Below are 17,976 nucleotides of genomic sequence, written 5' to 3' on the forward strand. Positions count from 1 at the left end.
ATACAGTTCAACAGTCAAAAGACAGCCCAATTAAAAAAGAGAAAACAATTCCAACATTTCTGCAAAAGAGGATACACAGTCAAAAATCACATGAAGGAATCAAATAATAACAAATGCCCATGAGGCTGCAGGGAAAGAAGAGCCCTTCTACATTGTTGGTGGTAATGAAAACTAGTACAACCACTATAGAAATCCAGTATAGAGATTCCTCTAAAAACCTAATCCTTAGAAATTCCATTCCCAAAAGAGTAAAAGTCATCATATTACAGTGACATGTGCAAACCCAAGTTTATAGCAGCACAATTAATAATAGTTAACTCTTGGAAGAGATCTATATGTCCATCAACACGAGTGGATAAAGAAAATGTACTATTTATGCACTGTGGATTACTACTTTGCCATAAAGAAAGATAAACTTGAGTCATTCTTAGGAAAATGGATGCACCTTGAGACCATAATGTTAAGTGAAATAAATCACACACATAAGCTTAAATGTTGCATGGTTTCTCCTATACAAGAAACCCAAAATATAAAGCAAAAGCAAAAAAATGGATAATAAAAAATAGGGAGATTATTTTTTTCTCAAATGAGAAGGGGATAAAAAGATAGAGGGAGGGGAGAGGAAAAGGGGATTAAAAAAGGAATTGAGATGTATCATGTACATGTACCAAATCCTCACGAGAAATGTAATCATTATATTGCAAACACATACTAATAAAAAATAAAAACTGGAAAAATAAGTGCATGAAAAGAGGTTCAACATCATTTGTTATGAGGGGGATGCAAATCAAAATCAAAATAAGACCCCATTTCCAACCCACTAGAATAGCTACAATAATTTTTAATGGAAATAATTGTTGGGAAAAGGTATAGAGAAACTGGAATTCTCATACATACCTGCTATAAACTGGTGCAGCTACTGTGGAAAACAATTTATCAAAAAGATAGTTACTACATGACCTAGCAATTCTACTCCTAGTTATATAACTAAGATAAAAACATGTCTACACAAAAACTTGTTCACAAATGTTCATGGTAGCATTATGCAGAGTAATCAAAAAGTGGGAAAAAACTTGAACGACTATCAACTGATGAATGGATAACAAAATGTGTTTAGCCACAATATGGAATATTACTCAGCCATAAAAAGGGACTAATACATGACACAACATGGATGAATCTTCAAAACGCATAGTAAGGGAAAGAAACTAGCCACACAAGACCACATTACATGTGATTCAATGTACAGGAAATGTTCAGAATACACAAATCCATACAGACAGAAAACAGATTAGTAGCTGTCGGAGAGTAAGAAAGGAAGGAATCAAGAGATAAGGAAGTTATTTTGAGGAGTGATGGAAATGGTCTGGAACTAGTGGTGACGTTTATACAATATTGTAAACACACTTAAAATTCACTGTACAGTTTTAAATGTTCAAAATGTTGATATTCATGTTGTATGAAGTTTATCTCAATCTTAAAAATGTGGAAATGCAAGCAGTAGTGACAGTACTCATTCTGCTCTCCATGAGCAGAATTCTCCTCATTGTGGAGCTTCCCAGGGAGCATGATAAACACTCAGTGGAGGATACTAGGGAAACCACTGTGGAGGCTTCAAGAACACAGGAGTAAAACAGATGAGGAAACTGAGCAAACAACAGCCACAAGACAGGAAAGTGGGTTCATTTGTTTAACTGAATCAAACTGCATTTGCATGGCCATATACGTAGCTGTGAGGAACAGCACCTATATTAGTCTTCCAAGGAGATGGAAGAAGCAGGATCTCTCAATTAGGAACTGCTGAACTTCGACCCCTGTGTTGGCTATTAGTTTAGAACAGGATTTTTCACATTGCCAGCTGCGACCCAGTATGTGCTGTAAGATCACCTTAATAGGGCATTGCCAACCATTAAAAAAAAAAAAAAAAACAACTAAACAGGGACTAAAAATGAATGAAATAAAATATATACTGGGTTGCAGGTAATTAGGTATTACTAGTTTCAGTTACAAATATATGTGTTTATAGTACAATGAGGTTTTAATTATATTGTTGTGAATTCTATACCAAAAGAAAACTTTAAAAAACTACTTTGCAGGGCTGGGAATGTAGTTTGGTGGTAGAGAGCTTACCTTGCACCTGGAAGGCTCTGTGTTTGATACCCTGTACTACTACCACCATGACCAAAAACAAAAACAAAACTGGTCTACAATAACTAAGGAAAGATCAACATTATAAAAGTATACAACAATCAAATTCTTCAGTAAGAAGGATAAAAAATATACAGATTTACTAGTCCATATGTAAGAAACTGCATCTAAAGATATGCAGCAGGAAATACTTATAAACTGCTGAAATTAAAAATACTTGTGGTTATTTTCCTATTAATCCCTATTCTTGGAGTTAAATATGTACGTTAAAAAAACCACAAAATTGACGTGTCAGCGCTCAGCTGCTGCGGCGCTGGCACCAGAAGCCCGCCCACCGGAAGCATGTCCTCGCTGACCAGGACCTTCGCCGCATCTGTCTCAGCGTTGACTGGAAATAAATCTACCTGGGAGTCACTCACTGAGCAACTGCAGAACAATGCTAAAAGGAGTGACCAGGCTGGTCTTCAGAGTCCACAAGTTGAACCCTCGATGTTTTCTGCACTCGGGAACCCAGGCAACCCAAAGCACTGCTGCTCAACCCGATGAGCAGGTTCCAGTTGAGAGGCCCAGAACTATTTCCCGTACCAATGAAAGTGATCCGGCCCAGCACGGGGAGCAGCACTACAGCATCCCCCTGCAGGATCTGAAGACTGCGCTTCCCCCACGACCTGCCTCCTCGCTTGGTAATGCAGGTGAAGACATTCGGTGAAGCGTGCCTGATGATAAGGCGGCCAGCCCTACAGCTTCTGCACTACCTGAAAATCACCAATTTTGCTCACCCAGCTGTACGCTATCTTCTCTGTGGAAAAAGGGGAACAGGAAAAACCCTCAGTCTGTGCCATGTTACCCATTTCTGTGCGAAACACCGCTGGCTAATCTTGCATATTCCGGATTGTAGGGAACAGGGGAAGGGGACGTTACCAGAACCTCTGCAGTAAGTCCTAGTCTCCTCGTATTTGGGTGAAAAAATGTCAGGAACTTCTGCAGTCTACCCTACAACAAACAGCTCTTTGATCGACCTTTAGAGGCCTGGACCTGGCTGAAGAATTTCAAAACTACAAAGGAGCGCTTCCTGAGCCAGATAAAAGTCCAAGAGAAGTTTGTCTGGAATAAGAGAGAAACCACTGGGAAAGGCAGTACCCTGGGAGAAGTGGTGGAGCAGGGCATCACCCGAGTGAAGAACACCACCCACGCGGTCGGGATTGTTCCGAAGGAGCTCAAGAGGCAGGGTTCTGTGGGGCTGTTCCACCTCCTGGTGGCCATGGACGGCGTCAACGCGCTCTAGGGGAGGACCACGCTGGAGAGAGAAGATCAGAGCCTGATTGCGGCAGAGGAGCTGGCACTGATTCACAACCTGAGGAAGATGACGTGCAATGACTGGCATGGAGGCGCCATTGTGTTGGCTCTGAGCCAGATGGGGTCGCTCTTCAAGCCCTCCAAAGCCCATCTGCCCCATGAGCTACGGGAAAAGGAGGGATTTGACGCCCTGGATCCCTTTCTTCCCATCCTGGTTTCTAATTACAAACCAAAGGAATTTGCAAGTTGCATTCATTATTATTTAGAGAGCAATTGGATTCAACATTAGAAAGCTCCTACAGAAGAAGGAAAGAGAGCTGCTGTTCTTCAATAATGCCAACCCCGGGCAGCTGGAGTGGCTCTGTGCCTACCTCTAAGCCATCGTCACAAAATGCATGGAAGACAATGGACATTTTCTTTAAACTAGACCCAGCCACAGAGAAGTGGCACAGGGCTGAGGTAGAGCAAGCAGCCAGGCTCCGGGTCTTGGGGTGAGACAGGCCTCCCAGGGGCTCAGGGCCTTCACTGTCTTGGATTCCTTGTGACATGACCATATGACAATAAGATGTCCCCTTGTTCCTAAAACTACTTCATGTTTCTGGATGTTTTTACATTTAAAATAATCATCGATCTTTCCCCACAAATAATAAAATATCTTTCTAAAAAAAACACAATCTAGAAACCAACTTATTTCTTTTCTCTTTTTTTTTCTTTTACATGAAAAAGTTTAAATTGGAAAGTAAAATAGAAGATAGAAAAAATACTCCAGCTTGAATAGCTGGAGGGGACAGACTCTGATGAATAATCAGAGTGGCCTACCAACAAAACCAGGGGCTAGCTTTTAAGAATTAGTTCAGGTGGACTACGGTCCAAATGGTCGATTATTAGCTCAGTCCTGGTTTCATAGTTCAAGTTGAATCCTCATGGCTTAAGGAACAATTCAGTTGCCATGGGAAGAATCTTCACAAATAGAGGACTGATTGGGTTCCCATGCGAGGAGTCCTTATAGCTTGAAGGGCAATCTCAGCCATCTGACGCTCTACTGGAATCCAAGGTAATCACAGGTTTAGGGCAATGGAGGTTTTGGGCATAGCTGAATGTCCCTGTAAATCTCTTATCCTGGTATCCTCACTCTTGAAAATGAGATAGGCTAGGTAAATTTAAGACTGATAAACCTGTTTTGCCAACTTTTTGACAGATGCTTCCTAAATAACTGACATGACTATATGCAGAGCTGAAAAAAATCTGACCACAAAATGAAAGTCGAGCTTTGTTTTTACTTTTAGTAACTGTATTAGCTTTCCCATCACTTTGTCAAAACACCTGACACCCACAACCTAAAAGAGGAGAGCTGTATTTGGCTCAGTTTCCAGTGAGTCCAGTCCAACTTGGCTGGCTCCAAAGCAGAGATGGCATGGGAAGGGCGGGGCTGAGGAAGACTGCTTACATTATGGTAACCAGGAAGCACAGGGAAAAGGGAGGAACCAGAGACAAGGACACACCCTTCCAGGTCACACCCCAAGTGACCACCTCCAACCAAGCCCCAATTCTAACACATTCAGCTACTGAACCCATCAAAACAGATAAATTTACTGATAATGAGCCAGAAAATGTTTTCTGAGCAAAAGAAAAGGGTTTCTCCTGAGGCTGGCTGACCTGCCTGACAAAACGCCATCCTCAGCTCTTACCCCCCCCCACACACACACACAAACACACACACACCCCTAACCCATGTCCTCCTTCATTGGCTTTTGTTCTCAATAAATGTCTGTATCCAGTGTACTTTTCTATCAAATCATGTAAACTAAATGTAACTTCCTCAACCAATGAACTGATGATAAATGCCTTGCTTCTGTATCCCCACCCCTCTTCCCTTGACCCATGTAAACCATGTTCACTGCCAGCTCCGGGCTGATCACTTTGTGGCGAAATCTCTGATCAGCCTGCCAGTGTAATAAAGCTGTACCCTTGCCTCAGCCTCTGGGTGCATTCCTGATTATTCTTGGTCTGATCTTGCTATACCACTAAGAGCTGCCATACTGTGGACAGTAAGTCTGCCATTACAACAACATCCTCCATGATCCAATCCTTCCCAACACATGAGAATTTGGGGAGACAGTTTACATCTAAACCATACCAATTATCTATTAGGCATTTGTAGGTCCAAATGAAAAGTTACAAAAACCAAACTATTTCTGTGCTTTGGTTTTCAACATCATCAAAGCCCAACACTTTCCTTTTACAACTTTAAAAAAACACTTAATATTTTTATTGTCCCTTTTTGGAAGACTTTAATCATTCCAATTTGTTACATTTGTTCATTAAGCACTTTAAATAAATTTACTTTAATAAAATTACTTAAAATAATATTAACTTAAAATTTAATTTTATTTCATGAATTAAAGATAGTATCTACCATAGAGAATTAGAAGAGACCTTTACAAATTCAATTTTCATTTCGTAAATTGAAAAGGAATGTTTTTATGAAATGGTATCTCAAATTTGCTTAATACTTAGAAATGAAAATGTATTAATTAATAAACAAACTGCAATGTTCTGAATACATAAGGAAGGAGGTACAAGATACAGGTTGTTGGTGATGCTACAATGTTCAGTTTCTAATTTTAGTATATGTGCTGCCAAAGCGAGCACATAATGTTCAGTTTCTAAAAATCCAAAGACTTGGAATTTCTGATAAATGCCTTTATCTATATACATAATAGTCCAATAAAAAGCTATGAAAATAACTGTTGAGCTTATAAACAAACCTCTTGTATAGGTGTTTGAGGTTTTTGAAGAGTATACTGTTATTAAAGAGCACTGCTGTCATTTTGTTTTGGTATTTGGTTGAGTTTATTTTCTAATTCTAAAATTTTAACTTTAGAGGTAAATTTTTCTGCCTTCATGGTTTTATTTAATAAATCATGTCCACAAGTAACTCACAAAAGTTCTGGCGTATTACCTCTCCTACTCCACACAGTAAACCACAAAAATATTTTAGACCTTCTAGATCAGCACTGTACAATAGAACTTTCTTCAAGGGCCAAAAAAAATGTTCAGTATCTGCACTGTCCAATATAGAAGTACTTTTCAAATGTGGCTATTTTACATTTGAAATGTAGGTGATGAACTTATAGTACTGAAGTTTATATTTAGATGAAATTAATTTAGATTTAAATAGCTACATACAGATGGCTACTGGCTACCGTGCAAAATGGTGCAGCTTGGCAGACATCAGGCTGTGCTTTCTTTTTGTTAGTTACAGTATTCTAAAGTACATGACGACTTACTGTTCTTACTACAGTCACAAGAAGAAAAGGTCTTAAATACAAAGGGGAAAAAAAGAAGAAAAGATCTTTTGCTATTTCTTCTTTACATTTGAAAATTATCCTTGTTTTATTAGTATCAAAAGACAACAATAAATAAGCCTATAAATTTGACTAAAACAAAACAACATAGAGAAGCCGCAAAAAAAGCTCACACTAATTATAAGCAGACAAAGCTGTAGTATGTACAAAAAAACAAGACCTCTTTCACACAGAGAACTGACAGTTAAGGCCTAAATATGTTGAATAAGGTTGTAAATCATCAAGTCTAGCAAGACCTTTTGGGGCTAAAATTTTCAGAACAGTAAAATTTTCCCCACAAAATGAGAGTTAAGAAACATTTGTGTGGGTCAGCATTTACCAAATGACAATATATAGTTTATGAAATTAAATGATATGCCAAAAAAAGTGTTCACGGTGGGCCAGGGATTTAGCTCAGTGGTTTCGCCGCCTGCTGCACAAGCGCAAAGACCCGAGTTCAATCCCCGGTACCAAAAAAAAAAAAAAAAAAAAAGTGTTCATGATTAAGTTGGGAAATGCAAGATTAAACAGACAAAAAATAGCTTTGGTGGGGGAAGATGAGCACTACATGTCCTTTAATAATATCACTACATGTCTAAGAAGGAGATGATGGAAGGTTTATAAAACCTATCTGACCAATAAACATGGAAAATAAAGATCTAATCAGTATTTCTCAGATTTGCCTGGTGGTAGCAATCACCTTGGGATGCTTGTCAAATATACAGATATCCAGGACCCTACTCCATAAATTCAGACCCAATAGGTTTATAGCAATTAGTCTAATTCTTATGATCTGGCAAATTTTAGAAAACTTGGGCTAGGTCATTCAGAGTATCTAACAAAAATCTGAAAACAGTATCTACACATACAAACTTAACTGACTGTCACGTATAAATGCAACTACAGTACACTTAAAAACAAAAATAGCAAGTGTTAATGAGGGTGACGAAAAATTGGGACACTTGTGCACTGTTGGTAGGAATGTAACACAACACAGCTGCTTTGGAAAACAGTGTGATATTCCCTCAAAAAAATTAAAAATAGAATTACCATATGATCTAGCAATTCCTATTTCTGGTTATACAGGAGTCCCATCTTATCTGTGGAGAATATGTTCCAAGAGCCCTAGTGGATATCTGAAACTACAGATAGTACTTAACCTTATATGTGTTTTTTTTCTATACATACAAACTTATGATAAAGTTTAACTTATAAATTAGGCACAGTAAGATTAAAAATAATTAACCAATAATAAAACAGAATTATAACAATATACTGTTATAAGTTAAGTGAATATGCACTTTCTCAAATACCTTATTGTACTGCACTCATTCTTCCTCTTCTTGTCATGATATAATATGACATTTGAAGCACTTTACAACTTCTCCTTAACATATCTAAATTTCCAACATGACTACTCTTGCACTAGGGCCATATTTAAGTAAAATATGGATGACTTGAACACTAGCACTGCAATACTGAATAAGTCAATCTGATAACTGAGTCAGCTACTGGTAAGTATAGGTAAGTAGTATATACAGCATAGATACACTGGACAAAGGGATGATTTACATACCTGGCTAGAAAGAGGACAACAGATTGAAATTTCATCACATTAAAGAATAGTAAACATTTTGAAAACTTATAAATTGTGTATTTCTGGAATTTTCCATTTAATATATCTGGACAACAGTTGACCATGGTAACTAAAACCATGGAAAGCAAAACAACAGATAATGGGAATTTCTATATATCCAAAAGAACTGGAAGCAGGCTCCTGAAGAGATAATTGTACTACCATGTTCATAGCTGAATTATTCACAATAATCAAAAGATAGAAGAACCCAAATGTCTACTGACAGAAAAATGGATAACATAACAGAATACTGTACGTAGACAATGGAGTATTTAGTCTTAAAAAGCAAAGAAATTCTAACACATCCTATAACGTGGGTGAATCTGAAGACAGTATTCTAAGTAAAATAAGAGAGTCACAAATTATCAAAACTCTATGGTTCCACTTACAGGAAGTAAGCAGAATAGCTGAATTCCCTGAGACAGAAAGTAGAGGAATGGGGGCTTATTGCTTAACACAGTTCCACTGGCTGGAACCACTGGTGGTACAAACAAATCTAATCACTTTCATTGGTCTTTTTACTAATAAAATTAATAAAAAGCCACCTGATTGGACAGTCATGAATGCACCACCAGTGGTTCAAGGTGCTCAGCAGTGAGACACTTAAATTACACCCACATTGTGAATGGGTAATATATGCGATTGGAAGATTGTCTAAAATTACCTCAAAGAAGTACACTTCCATGTTGTAGTCTGTTTCTCATTGCTGAAACAAAATACCAGATGATGGGTAACTTTTTAAAGCAAAGAGATTTACTGAGGTTATAGTTAGAGAAGCTGAAAGTCCACGATCAGGTGGCCCCTTTGGTTCAAGCTCTGGTGAGGCCCTAATAGCAAGCAAGTGGCATCATGGCAGGAGCACATGTGGAAGCAAGAGAGCACACTCCAAGAAGAAGCCAACGTGAGAAGCAGGGACCAGGCTTGTTCCTTTTATAATGAGCTTTTCATGAGAACTAACCAAGAGTTACTGCGAGAACCAAGGGTAGTACTCATATAAGACCACCTGTTAGTGGGTAGCAGTATGGCCCTCCAATCCCATCACACTGTGCAGAAGTAAATTACAGGTAACCCTTAATCTCTGTTTTGTTCCTTTCCCCTTGGCCTGCCACTCATATAAGCACACACATTCTGCACACAAGAGAAGCTTTACTTCCCCCTGAGTTTGAAAGGGTAATCAGTGTAAATAAAATTCATTCTAAAATGGTTCTTCCTTTCACTTCTAAACTACCAAAATAACTGTTTCAAGGCTACCTCACCCAAAAAATAAAGTCATGGCTTGTAACAATGCTCTAGAATTGGTGACATGAGTGGCTTAGAGGTCATCTCATGTTATACACAAAATTGGGAGAGAAAAGTACCAACTTTATTAGACTGATGGGCAAACAGGCTAACTTAAAACTCATAAACTGATATTTTAACTATTACAAATAATCTCTGTTTAAGAACTGGTTAATAATCTCTGTTTAAGAAACTCCTTTTCTAGTATCACTGGAATTTTCAAATCTTCAAACATTAGAAAGCATTCCAGTAGCTCAACAAAGGAAAAATAATGGTCTCTTATTTTTCCCTAAATTAATAACACTGACATTTTAGGATCTAATTAATTTCTAAATTTTATGTAAATTTTAATTTTCTTTTAAAAAGAGAGGAAGTGTTATAAAGAATGTCCTCCCCTAAACCTTCTCATTTCAACAAACAATGAACAGCCAAAAGTTTCACAGTTAAAACATTTAACTGTGTTAAGGTAAAATTGTTAACGCAGTCATTTGTGAAATAATAGTGAGCACATATTGAGTGTTTACTTCTGATAAGTAATGCCTACATATGCTGTACACATTAACTTATTTAGTATCTATAACAATTGCATAAGATAGATTTTATCATTAACCTATTTTTCCAAATGAGCTAATTAAGGCCCAATAATTTGCAGTCAGAGCCAGGACTGAATATTGGTATCCTGATTCTTGAGGCCCATAATTTTAACTACTATGCTATAATGTCACCAAACATGAGTCAAATGGACTACTATGAAGCTTACTTTGGCTGGGCACAGTGGCACAGGCATATAGTCCCAGGTTTCAGGAGGCTGAGGTGGGAGAATTGCCTGTGCAAGCAAGCGCAAGACCAATCTGTGCAACACAGCAAGAATCCATCTCAAAAACAGAAACAAAAACCTTTTATTTTCATGTAAGAATGAATTAAAGCTGAGTTTCCAAGCTACTCTCACTTGTTGCTAATCTGTGAAATAAAATTTGAGATGTAACTCATAGGGTGGTTGAGGATTCAATAAGTTAGTACAAACAAAGCACTTAGTATGGCACATAAGCCCATTATAAATGTTAGGCAATATTATTATTAGTCTTGTTTTTCCCCCAATTCTCCTCTTTGGTATTTTTGATGGTCATATATGTATTCATCCACTCAACAAGCATAGTGTCTTGCCATGTTCAAGACACTATGGGCAGCACTGAAGAAACCCAGGTAATATAGACATTCTCTTGAGGCTTTTACAATTTAGCTGGCGTCCCAATATATACCCCACTATGAATCATATGACATAAGTACTATAATAAGGAAGGGCTCTGGGACCACAGGGAGAGGCTAAGTCATGCATGAAATCCTTTGTGTTCGGGCAAAGAAGGGGTAATGTAATAATTCATGAGTAATAGAGTACAGGGCTCAGAAACAATGGACTCTAAGAAAAATTATTCATTAAAAGGCCATTGAAAATGTTTGTTTTAGTGAGGAAGAGTAAGAAGAATAAATACAGTCATATAGAAAATGAGAAAATCTTGAGATAAAGAAATGTATTGATGCGGAACTGGAAACCAATGAAGGGTTAAGTTTAAAAAAAAACTTTAATGGTCTATTGAACTAGACCACAAGTTTATAACCTCAGAATGAATAAATGAATATTTATGAATATTTATGAGTAAATATAGTTCATTCATAAAGCAGAGCCATTAAGGCAAATATTGGTTCTGCCCTCTGAAACCTTTTGTGAGACAAAGGAGAGCAAAAAAACGAATGTGTAGACAGATGATCCTGGGAGAAGAACTCAGGTAGCAATCAAATGTCTGGGAAGGATGGTTAGTTTTCCCACTTAATTACCATGTCCATATAACTCAGGCTATCTTCCCTATGTGCCAGGATTCTTGCCAACCAACTTCCTACATAAGCTGTTCCAGGTATTCAACCTCCAGCTTTAAACACTACTGTTTTTACTACTTCTTATTTAAATGTAAAAAAAAACTGTGGTGGTTCTATTTTGGCTTTTATGTATTCTTTGTGGCTATTGGGTTGTTACTCTTACTTCCTGCATGAAATACTGTTTTGGCTCACCTATATGTATTTTGACATAAGAAGTTTTACTCAACTTTCTCTCACCAACCAGTGGCACCGGTGTCACCAAGGAAGAAGATCAACGTAAGTGTTAAACTTCTTAATACCTCGGAATTATCTTCAACTGGACATTTCTCTGCCTCCTGTAAGTCAATTATAGTACTCACAAATTTCTCTAGAACTTGATATACAGTCAAAATTCAAGTTAAGTTGAATCTACATCTACTTATGAAGTTCTAAAATAAAATTGCTCAAAATGCAAACATCTCCATAGAATCAATATTATGTGTAACATTAAGAGGCAGTCTCTAAGGAAAGTCACTAAGACTAATTAAAGTGCTTCAAGTAAATAACAATCTAATTTAAAACACTTGGGAGATGTAAGACCTAACTTCTTACCCAGGCCATCAGAGGTTCTGGCCAGGTTTACACAAGGGAGTGTCAGGCTGGCTTACATAAGACAGACCCAAATGACCTAACACCATGCTCTTCAAACCTGTGCTTGTGCATCTTTTAAAAAAATTTTTGAGGGTCAGTGTGCCACAGCTCCCAGTGCAGAGGAGGCTTCCAGGCTAACCTACCACCAGTCCCAGCACTGAGGAGATGAGCCGCGTGGGTGCCAGCAGCACCCCCACCACCACACCCCCGTCAAAATGAGAAGACATGTAAACAAGCCTCAGAACCAGACTTACAGATCACCTGCAGCAACCCCAAAGGGAAACAAGATGGAACACTCTAATTAATACTCAACCACCTGGACTCCCTGAACTAGCACCAAAAGAGGATCTTGAAAAAATGAAATCAGAAAGAATTTCTCACATAGCAGCAGAGATTTGCCCATAGTGCAAGACATGATTAATAAATCTAGAGAGGACACAGATGAAAAAGTACAGGAGCTTAGCAACATGATGGTATTCGAACACAGGAAACAAATGGAATCCATAAAACAGATGCAAACAGATTTCCAGGAGATTAAAAACTCCACTGAAACTCTAAGCAGCAGAATGAGCAAACGTGAAGGCAGAATTTCAGATATAGAAGATAAGATTGCAATTAGTGATCAGGAAAAGAAAAATTTCTTTAAAATTGTAAGGGAACATGAGAAATCAATCAAGCAGCTGCCACGCGATGCAAAGAAGAAAAACATAAGACTGATTGGAGTCAATGAAGAAACAGGAGAGAGTACAGATGACATAAATAAAACTGTCCACAGAAGTGATGGCAGAAAACTTCCCAAAGAGGGGGAAAAGAACTTGAGATACAGATAAGTGAGGCATATAGGTCTCCAAATAGCCTTGATCAAAAAAAATGTACACATAGGCATGTAATTGTTAAGATTCCAGAAACTCAACAGAAGAATAAAGTTCTACAAGAAGTTAGAGAAAAGAAACAAATCACATACAAAGGAAAGCCCATCAGAATCACAGCAGACTTCTCAATGCAAACCCTCAAGGCAAGAAGAGCTTGGAGGGATGCATTTCAAGCCCTAAAGGAAAACAACCTCCAACCCAGATTGATGTACCCTGCAAAACTATCTTTCAAAAATGATGAAAAAATAAGATACTTTCATGACAAAGAGCACCTGAGGAACTTTGTGAATACCAAACCAGCACTCCAAAAAATTTTAGACAAAATCCTAGGAAAAGACAATGAGGATCACAACCCCAGGAAGCCCAGCAGAATGAATCCACCGGGCATGACAAGAAATTAAAAGCAAAGGGAGAGGATCAAACAAAAAGAAAAAGTCATGACAATGACAACTCAATATGTATCAGTTATAACCATCAATGTAATGGTCTCAACTCACCAATCAAAAGAAATAGACTTGCAGAATGGGTCAAGAAGCAAGATCCAACAATATGCTGCATACAAGAAACACACTTAATTCAAAAAGAAACTCACAGACTGAAAGTGAAAGGGTGGAAAACAATACTCCATGCGACAGGAACCTGAAAAAAAGCAGGAGTAGCTATCCTCTTTGCAGACCAAGTGGACTTCACACCCACACTGATTAAGAGAAACAAAGAAGGACACTACATCCTTGTAAAGGGAACCATCCAAGAGGAAGAGATGACAATCATAAATATCTATGCACCAGCCCAACTACATAAAACAAATACTAATGGACAAGAAAAATCATATAAGCACTAATACAATAGTAGTGGGGGACCTCAATGCCCCATTGTCACAAATAGATAGATCGACCAGACAAAAAACAAGCAACAAAATACTAGAACTCAATCAAACTCTTGAACAAATGAACTTAACAGATGTTTACAGTGTTCCACCCCACAAAATCAGAATACACATTCTTTTCAATTGCACATGAGTCGTTCTCCAAAATAGACCACATACTCACTCATAGAACATATTTAGGTAAGTGCAAAGGAACTGAAGTTATCGCCTGTATATTATCAGACCATAGTGCAATGAAATTGGAGATCAATAGCCAAAAAAACCCACAAAAATTTCATAAACACATAGAAATTGAACAACACACTTCTGCCAATGGGTCACAGAAGAAATTAAAAAAGAAATCAGACAGTTCCTTCAATTAAATGACAATGACAATACAACATATCGGAATCTATGGGACACAATGAAAGCTGTCTTATGAGGGAAATTCATAGCAGTGAATACTCACATTAGGAAAACAAAGCAAGCCCAATTATACAACCTGATGCTGAACCTCAAGCCTCTAGAAAAGGAAGAGCAGGACAAACCCAAAGCCCATAGAAAGGAGGAAATTCTAAAGATTACGGCAGAAATCAATGCAATGCAGACTAAGAAAACAATACAAAAAAATCAATGAAGCCAAGAGCTGGTTCTCTGAAACAATAAGCAAAATTGACAAACCCTTAGCTAGTCTTATCATAAAAATTGGTAAGAAAAGGCCCAAATCCATGCAATTAGGAATTAAAAGGATGAAATCCCACCAGACCCAGAAGAAATCCAGAGGATCATCCATATCTACTTTGAGAACCTTATACATCAATAAAATGGAAAGCACAGAAGAAATGGACAGATTCCTAGACACATATGAATTACCAAAGTTGAATGAAGAAGACCTAAAAATTCTAAATGACCCAATATTAATCAATGAAATTGAAAATGTAATTAAAAACTTACCAACTAAGAAAAGCCCAGGTCCTGATGGCTTCACCACTGAACTGTACAAGACATTTAGAGAGGAACTACTGCAACTACTGTTTAAACTCTTCAATGAAATTAAAAGGGAAGCAATACTCCCGAATTCATTCCTGGAAGCAAGCATCACCTTGATCCCCAAAGCAGAGAAAGACCCAACCGAAAAAGAGAACTATAGGACAATCTCACTAATAAACATAGATGCAAAAGTTCTTAATAAGATACTGGCAAATAGAATGCAGAAGATCATCAAGAAGATCACACACCGTGATCAAGGGGGATTCATCCCAGGGATGCAGGGATGGTTTAACATACACAAATCAATCAATGTAACACACTATATCAATAGAGCCAAGGACAAAAAACATATGATCACCTCAATAGATTCAGAAAAAGCATGACAAAATCCAACATCCATTTATGATAAAAACCCTACAGAAAATTGGAATAGACACTCTCTAGCTCAATCTGATAAAAGCCATCTACGAAAAACCAACAGCCAATATCATACTAAATGGTCAAAAAATGAAATCCTTCACACTAAAATCAGAAACAAGACAAGGATGTCCACTATCACCACTCCTGTTCAATAAAGTTTTAGAAACATTAGCCATGGCAATTAGACAAGAGAAAGAAATAAAAAGAATAAAGCTAGGAAATGAAGAAGTCAAATTGTCATTATTTGCAGATGACATGATACTCTATATAGAAGACCCCAAGAACTCCACCAAAAGTCTTCTAGACTTAATAACCAAATTCAGTGAAGTAGCTGGTTACAAGGTCAACACACAAAAATCAATAACTTTCCTCTACACGAACAACAGACTCACTGAGAGAGAAATGGGGCAAACAATTCCTTTCACAATAACATCCCAAATACTGAAATACCTAGGAATCAACCTAACAAAAGAAATCAAAGACCTCTGAAAACTATAGCACTCTGAAAAGAGAGATTGAAGAGGATATCAGAAAATGGAAAGAGACCCCTTTCTCCTGGGTAGGAAGAATCAACATAGTGAAAACAGCCATTCTTCCAAAACTGTTATATAGATTCAATGCAATCCCAATTGAAATCCCAGCAGTATACTTCATGGACCTTGAGAAAACAATCCAAAAAATCATTTGCAACAAGAAGAGACCCAGAATAGCAAAACCAATTCTAGGTAACAGAGACATGGCAGTGGGTATCACAACCCCCAACTTAAAAGTATACTACAAAGCTACTGTGATAAAAACATCATGGTACTGACAAGAAACAAACCTGAGGACCAGTGGAACAGATTAGAAGATGCAGAAACAACTCCAGACACACTCAGCTACCTCATCTTTGACAAAGGAGCCAAACACTCTCATTGGAGGAAAGATAGCCTCTTTAATAAATGGTCCTGAAATAACTGGGTTTCAACTTGCCAAAGACTTAAAACTAGACCTATATCTCTCACCATGCAATAAACTAAAATCAAAATGGATTAAAGAACTAAATATTAAAACAGAAACGCTGAACCGGCTGGAACAGAGGTTAGGCAGAACTCTTGAAGACATTGGCATAGGAAAAGATTTCATGAAAAAAACCTCAGTTGCACATGAACTAGCACAAAAACAATCAACAAGTGGGATCTCTTCTTACTAAAAAGCTTCTGCACAGCAAGAGAAACCACCAGCAGTGTGAAGAGACTACCCACAATGTGGGAAAAAATTTTCACCTGCTGTTCCTCAGACAAAGGTCTACTATCTCAAATCTATAAAGAACTTAAAAAGATCAGACCTCCCAAATTTAAAGACCCAATCCAAAAATGGGCATCTGAAATGAACAGACATTTCGCACACAAAGAAGTAGAAATGGCAAATAAACATATGAAAAAATGTTCAACATCACTGGTCATTCGAGAGATGCAAATGAAAACAACGCTGAGATTCCACCTCACTCCAGAAAGAATGCCTGCTATCTCATGAAATCAACCAATAACAAATGTCGGCAGGGCTGTGGGCAAAGAGGAACACTGCTCCACTGCTGGTGGGAGTGTAGACTGGTGCAACCACTGTGGAAATCAGTACGGAGATACCTCAAAGAACTAGGACTGGAAGTCCCATTTGACCCAGCTATTCCCCTGCTGGGTATCTTCCCCAAAGAATTAAAAGAATCATACCACAGTGATATATGTGCACCCATGTTCATAGCAGCGCAGTTGGTGATAGCTAAAACTTGAAAACAGCCCAGATGTCCATCAACTGTAGACTAGATCAAGAAAATGTGGGGTTTTTATAAAATGGAGTACTACTCAGCCATCAAAAATGAGAAATTAAACATTTATTGCTAAATGGATGCACATTGAGGCAATACTCTTAAGTGAAATAAATAGGATAGACGTGTAAATACCGAATAGTTTCTCTAGTGTGAGAAACCAAAAGTGTAAATAAGGATTAAATGGCATAACAGATAATGTGAAATAGGAAGACAAGGGGCAAAGGGGAAGGGGAAGTGGGAGGGGTAGGGAAAAGGAAAGAAGGGAATGGAATTAATATGAGAAAATGAAAAAAAGAAAACAAAGTCTTTGTAAATAGGAAGGATGGAGGGGTTGAAGGGAGGGCAGGGGAAGGGGGGAAAAATAGGAACCAATAGAGTATGTAAAAGTGCAAATTTCCAATGATGAATGTCATTATATCGTATACCTAAAATGTACAAATAAAAGGGTAAGAAAAATTGTTTTTGAAGTCTGGTACTCTTCTGACACTTTTAGGTTGATACCTTAAAATTTTACTATAAACTTAAAGGAAACAAGGAATATACTTTCCAGCATAGTACAGTATACACCTATTTTAAACTACTGTTGGATCCCAAGAGCTACAGATTTCACTGATTTAATGAAAGAAATACATCCACAAAGCAATCTAACTGCTAAGCCTGTCCTCACTGTCAAATCAGTTAATCAAATCAAACTTACTTTTTCCATCAGAAAATTCATTTTTCAATTCAAATACATGTGCTAATTGGCCATTCTTGTCAAGGGCCACACTAGCAATCAAGTTGATTCCAGAAAGTATAAAATGAGAAGTCATTTG

At 37.7% G+C, this 17,976-nt stretch overlaps 1 protein-coding gene and 1 pseudogene across 8 annotated transcripts in view; one reads left to right on the forward strand and one right to left on the reverse strand.

Annotated features, from left to right (window-relative positions):
• The window catches only part of Smyd3 (SET and MYND domain containing 3), an 877,202-nt gene that overhangs the window by 774,063 nt on the left and 85,163 nt on the right, over positions 1 to 17,976 (reverse strand). The gene's annotated exons all lie outside the window — the stretch shown is intronic.
• Positions 2,585 to 4,344, forward strand: LOC106010083 (small ribosomal subunit protein mS29-like; annotated as a pseudogene).

The sequence above is a fragment of the Heterocephalus glaber genome, unplaced genomic scaffold, assembly GCF_053883595.1.
Source record: "Heterocephalus glaber isolate CG9 unplaced genomic scaffold, H.glaber_assembly_v1.0 deba00001600, whole genome shotgun sequence".
Taxonomy (NCBI): Eukaryota; Metazoa; Chordata; class Mammalia; order Rodentia; family Bathyergidae; genus Heterocephalus; species Heterocephalus glaber.